The 8,781-nt window shown below is 39.9% G+C and overlaps 1 long non-coding RNA gene across 2 annotated transcripts; it reads left to right on the top strand.

Moving 5' to 3' along the window:
* Window positions 1,647-6,863, top strand: LOC110395176. Of its 2 annotated transcripts, XR_002436214.1 has the most exons (4): window positions 1,647-1,723; window positions 2,091-2,267; window positions 2,984-3,145; window positions 3,386-6,863. It is a non-coding gene; the product is annotated as an uncharacterized LOC110395176 (long non-coding RNA). The 2 variants fall into 2 exon arrangements; XR_002436213.1 differs by lacking the exon at window positions 1,647-1,723 and having other exon boundaries at window positions 1,795-2,267.

Below are 8,781 nucleotides of genomic sequence, written 5' to 3'. Positions count from 1 at the left end.
GATGTGGGTTAGTAGGCAATATTGGTGGTAGGTGGATGGTTGAACTAGATGATCTTAGAGATCTTTTCCAATCTTAATGATTCTATCTTCTCCTACTCGTCTGTCTCTGATGCACAGACATTAAGGGTCTTATTGCTACTCCTGGATAATTCACAGTCTGACGGACTGAATCCTTCATTTCCTACATCCTCGATCAGGGATATCAAAATCCCAGAAGAGAGTAAAAAGGAGAAATGCAGCCAATTGCAAAATGTGCTTCTCAGTTGTTAAATTCTAAGTGTTAATATCCAACACAGGAAAATGGAGGACTGTGTCAGGCCTTTTGTACTGGCACACGAAGAATGCATTTATGCTGATGTTTAAGAATAAGTCCCCAAATACCACCGCTGATCACTTAATGAAAAGTCTTCTCAGAATTTAATTGCCTTTAAAAGAAAAATAGTTGAACATTATCCTGATTTTTAAAGAGAAGAAAAGAAAGTAGCAATTCCACAGTTCCACAATAAGTATCAATCATGCTTATGCTGCAGCTTTAGCGTTCTGTACATCCAGCTTTTGAAAGAATGCAGCAGAGGCAGGAAGCGAGATGAATAGGAGTCTGATGTGGTTTCTGTATGAAAGGAGCCAAGGAGAATGGGACAGTTTAGCACAGAGAGGAGATGAATACAAACAAACTGCTGTACTTGGAGCAGTATGTTGTAAAAGGTAGGAAAATTAAATGATCATAGTTATCATAGAGTACATTGAATTACTCTGGAAAGCTGGTGAAAGAAAATACCTTTTATATACCTTGGAATTAATTCTGCTGTATCACAATAACATTGTTGTAAATCACTATATGATCCAAAATAGGACATTTTAGTGAGTCTTGGTCCTGAACTGAACATGACCTTTTTAGCCAGAATGAACTTGGAAATACTTGTTATAAAGTTTTAAAGTATTAACGCTTGTCAGAGAAAGAATATGTGATGCATTATCAAGTCTACATGAACAACAACAGTACTTCATGTTTAGCTGCTTCTCTGTGCTCTACATGGTGACCACCACTCCCATTTAACATAACTTCACTTGTGAAGGAATTCTGAAAAGAGTGCTGCTTCAAAGGAAACCTTAGCCTTTAGCAGTGGCTGCAGAGGCATCTGTAAAAGGTTAAGGAGTTATTTGCCTAGGGAGGTCTTCAGGAATAGAAGCTGTTCTTTTAATTTGTGTCTTATTTCATCCAAAGCAACGTAGAAACGTCGGCAAAGCCTGAATTTCTATGCCTATGCAAACCCTGCTAAGTGGCAAACAGTGCAGTGCAGTGCAGTGCAATGCAGTCAGCTGCACCTTGTGCTCATTACAGGCCATCGATCACTCCAGTAGGAACCCCAGGAGAAGCCACATCAACAAAAACTTCCACCTTGTTAAAACAGAAGGCCCGTCCCCCTTCCTCAGGTGATCTTTCACCCTACCACTAGTATGCCAGCAGGACTGCACATAAACATCCTCCTACCAGAGCAAATTGCAAGAGATGGAATGCAATCAATAATGGTTTGGATTAGTGATAGCTACAGTGGGGCAAAAGCAAGCCCCCACTGCAGACAAGCCCCAGCTGAGATCTATGAGGCATTTAAAGTGGGCCATGCTTTATTGGTAAGGCAGGTCAATCAACATGTAATTAATTTTAATTAGCACTTCATTAAACTCTTCACATGCAGCCAGCTGTTAGCTCCACCAACAGCAGGTGAGTTTCATTAAAAAAATATGTACAAAATGCTTTCCTGCATTGTGAAAACTTGAAAGTAAATGATTACAAAGCTGATTCTTAGATATAGAAACTTTCACCAGTTGTTCATTAGTCTGAATGACAAACATTCCAGCACGACTGCCAGGATTTTAAGGTTGCCTTTGATCCTTGGGGGGCTAATGATCATTAAATAACGACATGCAAACCCAAACCACATTGTGTTGGATAGTCTTTCTGCAGCCAGACAGTTATATTCACATAACACAGTGATTGTGACTATTGATTATGTTACAAGCTAAGAAACAGCTATTTGATTAATTTCTGTTGAGGTCTACTGGGTAATTTGCTGAGGTTTGCTTTGCAGCAAAAACCATGGCAGCTGCTGCATGTTGACTTCAGTGAAGCAGATCTTCTTCAGGAGACTGTGAGGAAGCTAGGAAATGTGGGATCTCTGCAGGATTGCAGGAGATATTTCATGGCTTGTTGCAAGCTTGCTGAGATGCGTTCATGGGATAAATGAAGTTGAAAATCTACTGTTAAGGTAACTCTGGCTTAAGCACTCATTTCTTCTGTCTTAGGGGGTTCTTTTTGCCCTTGTGTTGTCTTCTTGTCTTCTTCTCCCTAGTTTTGAGCACCTCACGTGAGATCCTCGTTCACTTTCCCCACCACACTGCGGGACAGGGAAGTGCTGTTCCACACAGCACATTTGCAGAAGCAGAGAGGTTGGAAGGGATCTAGTCCAACCTCCCTGCTAAAGCAGGTTCGCTATAGTAGGTTTCACAGGTGGGTTTTGAATACCTCCGGAGCAGGAGACTCCACATCTTCCCTGGGCAGTCTGTTCTAGTGTTCTGTAACTCTCAAAGCAAAGAATTTTTTCTTCATCTTTATGTGGAACTTCCTGTATTCCAGTTTGTGCCCACTGCACCTTATTCTGTCACTGTGCACCGCAGAAGAGAGCCTGGCCCCATCCAATCGACCTTGGTATAAACTTTCCAATATTACCAGTGGAGAGGTTATATCCTAAATCAAAAGTTTTTAAGAATATATAAGTACCTTTGCCCAGATAATTACATCAAGTAAAAAAAAAATAATGTAAGACTCTAGAGCTGTAGCTTTCACTGCCAAACTCTCACGTTTAGATCATCCAGCCACTTCTTAAACCCTTGAAGATTTTTCTAAGCAGAATTGTCTACAAATTCAGTGTTAATTTCATTAAGAGCCTTGAAGGGCTGCCCTCAAGCACTTTGCTCTCAACAGAGTTGACAAGGATGACACCGGCTTCATGCATCAGCCCAGCTGCTACTGGTGGATCAGAAATTTCTCCATGCCTCTGCTGTTCCTTAACACAAAAAGTGGTCCGAGTGCCGTCTAGCAAGCTGAATGCCACGTAAAGGCCACTGAAAGGGCAGTGGGCGTAGTGTGAGTACCATTCCATCTCTTTTCCAAGACCATAGCTGTCAGAGGGAGGCAAAGGTGTAATTCTTCTGCCAGGGAAAACTAGAAACCAGCCTCGAGATAGCCAGGTGGTGGCTGAGGGCAGAGGAAGGGCAGCACTCATTCCCTCCTTGGGTATCAGTCCCATTTAGCATGGAATAGCTGTACATGAAAGGGGTTGCAGAGAGAGGGGAAAATCTAACCCCTTCTGCACTCTCCTAACAGGATCTTGGCTGCCTTGGACTTTCACTTTCAGACATTTGGATTCTAAAAAGTGCTGCAATCACAGCTTCTGAAAATTCATATTTTAGTCTATGCTAAGAGCCATGCACCTGTGTCCCGAGGAGGTTTCCATGCCTGGACATGCTGAAAGACTGCAGTAGAAACAGGGGTTCACCCTGAACCTCCAGCTGGAATGACTGAACCATGGCTCTTACTTCTACAATTCACCGGGCACTATCAAAAACGAGTCTCCAACTTGGTGTTTAGTGCTCAGGCACCCCCTGAGTTGTCACAGATTTAATTCAGGCTCACCTATAGTCTACAGATTAAAATGTATCAAATATCTAATGCTACTGAGGAAAGGTAGCTGACATTATTTCTTGTTTTTATACATGATAAAATTACAAAATTTCACTGAAAAAAAATTGTCTTGGTAAAGCTTTTACCATTCTTTAGGGGATTTGTGAAGTTTTCCTTCTTGTTTCTTAATGAGACCTGGTAATGGATTATGCAGGCTTCATCCCAGGCATGCAATAATTACACAGTGTGGGCAGGATTTACAGCAAAGCACTTAATCTGGAACTATTCACACATGCTCATTTCAAATACATAAATAAATAATCTCAGAAGCAGCCAAACTCAATATTAGCAGCTGAATTATACCTGCACATTTCTAAATTTCATTGTCCTGTTGCCTGAGGATAGAGTAAGAGAGTGTGAGACATAATAAAGTCAAAGAGAAATGCTGAATTGGTTGGAAGAGCTGCCTTTCCCCTTTTGGTGCTAGGGTTTGCACTGACAGCACCCAGCAGAGCTTGGCTTTGGTACCAGAAATGTAACTGCTACAAAGGTCACCAGACTGGTATAGGGACGTGTTGCTGCAACTTTTTCCCTAGGCATGAAAGAGAAGAGAAACCCTTAAATGAACCAAGCTGAAATGAAAAGGCCAGGGCCCAGATGAGCTTGGAAGGAAGGATGAAGTTAAAAGGCATATTGTGTGAGATGCGTTTCACCCCCTTTTTTATTCACTTACCAGCACCTACACAATGACTAGTTAAAATCCTCATGGGGATAACCACTGCATAGATTTTTTCTGGCAGCTAAAGTGAAATTTTATTGATCTGACAGCATCTCATATAAATCACACACGGATCTAGAATGCAAGATTTCACTGACAAAAACTGCAGTTTGAAGGGAACTTGGACAACTCCATCAATAGTGACTGATATAGTTGAATATCCAGAGAGAACTTACAAAGCAGCAAAAAGCTTCTCTGGGAGATCAGATTGGTTTGTGAGAAATAAAGGATAAATGTAGATTTTAAAATGCTTCTAAATTTCATTGTGCATGAAAATCGGCTGAAACAATGAATTTGCCCAGTTTTGAAATTTCATGTTTTGTTTCAGCAACACACGTTTACTTATTTGTTCAAAGAGATTGTAAAAGAATGTTCATGGAAACTTGAAATACAACCTGAAAATATGCCCTGGTACCAACAATATGAACATTTATAAGTTTAGTGTGACACTGCCAGACCCGGCCAAGAAGAGAATCCTTTTAGGCATGGTAGAATGGAGAAGAGAAGATGAACTCTATTTGGAAGAGCTTACTCTGATGACCTGTGTTGAGGAATCATTTATTTTTTTGCAGTTTTACTTAATGATATCTATAAATGTGTAGAGCAGCTACAATGTTACCTTTATCATAGCGGCATCGTAGTTTATTACTTGCTCTGCCACTCTCTCTTCATTGCTGCTCCAGGAAATGATGCTACAGTGAGGAGGGTTGAGTCTCTCACAGAATATTTCCTCCCCAGAGCAAGGGAAGGGCAGTTGGAAGCCACAGTCTGCTTGGTCATTTCCAGGGGAAGGCAGTTTAGAAAGGTCTTTTGCACTGAAATAAAAAACAAATTTAGAAAGCTGTGGATGGATCACATCCTTGGTTTGATTATAACACCCTCAATACCAAGCCTCAGAGATTGCATTTCAGTCAGGCTAATTGCTCATTGAAAAGGGGATATGTGGGTTCATTTTTAGAGAACTGATCTACTAGGGGGCTGTTTTAAAACACTGGTTACATTTCCCTGATCTGTTCTTCATTTAATACGTGAACAAATAGGACCTCATACTATTCTTCTGAAATGATTACATTGGATTACCTGTTAATACATGTTTTGGACGTTGTGTGTTTTTTCAACAGGAGTGTCAAGCATGACAAACCATTATTATGACCACACTTTTCAGGATAATGTTAATTAGCCCTCACAACAAACTAAAACCTCCCCTGCTTCAGCAGTCTCACACACACCATCTCAAAAGTGGTAATAACTTACAACTGGTAAAGAAACACCATTCATCTAGTGGCTGGTCTCTAGACAGGAAACATGAAGACAAACAGTTCCTAGCTTGCTTGCCTGCCTGTAATGTGAGTAATGGTTCTCTTGTTTCTCTGTTGTTTTTCTTTGTGTGTGTATGTGTATTTTCTTCTTTCTTCATCTCCTTGAGTGTAAGGGTGATTGGAGCACAGTAAACTGCATTAGTAACTTGGCACAACAGGTATGAAGCCATGGAACAAAACTGTCAGAACTGGGGACCCAAGAGCCACCCTTTTTGTCTTTTATTATGTAGTGCATTTTGTTCTAGTCTGACTGAAAGCACCAAATGCCCATTATCAGCCAGAACATCTCAGTTTCTGGTTCAGTTTCATTCAAAAGTAATCCAGTTTGCATTCTCTAGGACCATTCCTTGATGCAAATCAGTGTGGTTAGAAGAGGTGATCAGACACGCTCAACAGCTGCACTACTGCTCCAAGCTAAAACACCATTGTATACATGTACACACACTTTTGTTGTTACATAGTGTAAATGATCTCAGGTCAGAGTTTTCAGAGGCTAAAGCAACATAAATTTCCTTGAAAGTCAGAGCGAATACCAGATGGACAGTATAGAGGTTGAATAAAGGTATGTTCCATATAATTAAAAAAAAAAAAATTAAAGCAAATCTATGTATACAGCCAATATTATTAATAAAAATATGTCCATTTGGGAATGTTTGCAATCTTGATGGAAATTTTTGGAAAATTTTGGCAATCCTGGAATTATAACTTTTCACTTCATAATAATATTCTTCTCCTTTGTTGGGACACAAAACCAAAGATTAAAATACTAGAATCTGACATAAGCCACAGATTGCCCTTTTCAGTCAGCAGTAAATATTCAATTTTTCTAAAAATACGCAGGCTGTACTTTTTTGTCATTTTCTACCAAAAATTTTGTTCATTTGGATTGCATTTTTTTCATGAGTAAATAATTTTCCACACATTTGGTCTAAAACTGGTATATTACAACTGCAAGAAAAAGCCAGTAATTCAGAAGAATTCAGATGTTTCCTCCCCAGTACTGAAGCCATCTTACCACAGCTGTTCCTGATAACCAGAGCACAGCTTGAACACTGGGAGTCGAAGCTCACAGTGATGAATCCTCCTCCTTCTTTCATCAAATGCTGCAGAAACTTGTTGACATTTTGAAACTAAGGAGGAGAAAGTTGTGATGAGAAATAGCTTATTCCAGAGAATTCACTTAATTTACTTGAAATTTTTTTGCTCTCCTTGGATTTGTTCACCTCAGTGTTAACTTGTGAATCCATCTTATTAGGCCATTTGCTTTTTGCCATTGGGTGTAGAACACTTTTCCACTGCTACTGTTGTAGAGGGTAACATTGGTATAAAGTAAATGAAGGCTTAGCAATTGCAAATCATCCTCTACCCTGGAGAAGCAAAAATGATGATTCCTGAAGCACACAGATGGCTTTTTATCTTCAGGGAAATACCAAGCAACTCTCTTTGCACAGGCCTCTGATGCCGTTAATGTTCATAATTATTATATGTTTTCATAACAGCATATTAAGTTTTTTCTTCTTTATGAGCATTTTCATTAGCCTTTGTTTACTTTCTAAAATGAACCCATGTTCATTTTCATTCTCTGGCACACCTTCTGAACTTCTCTTCATACTTGCAATTGCCAGTGGGTTACTTTGTTTTAACCTGGGGCAAATGTCTGCTGGGCCACACCACCTCCCTAAGAAGCCTGGAGGCCAAAGATCTGCAGGTTGCAAGCCAGAGTCTAGCACCCAGGAGCAGCTAAGAGGTCCTTTGTACTCAAGGCTGGACAGACAGGTGCCCCAAGATTACATTTACGGAAAAGGCTGGGTATTCTCAATACCTTCACCTGCTGGTGTCTCGACTACACTGTTTATAAAAAGAAGATTAAAGAGTGAACATAATGTCTCCCTTCTGAGATATCTAGATGGAGGATGAATTTAGCTCATTTTCCATGCACCATCAAGACATATCCAGAGTTCTATCAGATATACTGTGTACACACCTTACGGGAGTCTCAAGAGTAATGCAAACCCAGGAGCTTCCATATGAAAGCAGTAGGAACATTCAGAAAGACAATGTTTCAGCCTATCAGTCTTGATAAAGGCCCAGATGGGTAAAAATGTCAGCTTTATGTGTGTTCCAGCCACTCTCAATCAATCAACTTTCTTATGTAGGTTATTGAGTGTGTCTTCCCCAAAGCATTGAAGGCTTTAAATCTTGTGCCCAGAGTGATGCCATTATTTTCATGATAAAATTGATCCAGGCAGACATCAGCTTTCATTTTCATGGTACCAGACTGGTGAGGTTGTACTTTTCAGCTCAGTGGTTCTGGAAATTCACATTGCAGTGGCAATGTATTAAATTGATTCTCTTTCTTGATATATCACTAGTGCTACAGAGGAAGAGTAGGCTTTTTTCCTTTCTGCCCACATTTGGTATCATGTAACTAAGTTGCTCAAAAATGGGGAAATTAAGTAATTTTTCAGCAAGATCTTACAGTGAGTGCAATTAATTAATTATAATTAAACCACTGTATTATGAAGTGCACTGAAAATATTCAAGGATGTGGGGAAGCTAACATTTTAAAACCCAATACACAGCACGTCCCTGTTTGCTTGCATTGTGTTTTCCCACTGATTCTCTTTCCTTTATTTTCTCTTGGAATACCTTTCTCTATTCCTATAGTCTCTACTGACATCATATATGTGTAACATTTCATAAATTATTTTTGTCTCCTTCCCTTCTTTTCCCACCTCATCGTCTCCCACCTCTTGCCTATCCCAAGCTGATTTCATCTGCCAAGTTGTCCTGTCCTTGCAGTCTTCAGTACTGTACTTGTCTAAATTCACATACAATAGCAGCATGGCCCTAGGTAACACAAAAGTGAAGTACTGGACAAAATCACTAAATGTCTCCACTGCATGAGAGAAAATTGAATAAAATCCGCAAGCAGAAAACAACCTCTGTTGAAAGGAGTAGGGGTTCGAGTACAATGTCATTCAGTCAGAGAGTGGTGGTTT

The sequence above is a fragment of the Numida meleagris genome, chromosome 2, assembly GCF_002078875.1.
Source record: "Numida meleagris isolate 19003 breed g44 Domestic line chromosome 2, NumMel1.0, whole genome shotgun sequence".
NCBI classification, from domain to species: domain Eukaryota; kingdom Metazoa; phylum Chordata; class Aves; order Galliformes; family Numididae; genus Numida; species Numida meleagris.
Note: the sequence above shows the minus strand (reverse complement) of the source record. Positions and strands in the feature narration are given on the sequence as shown.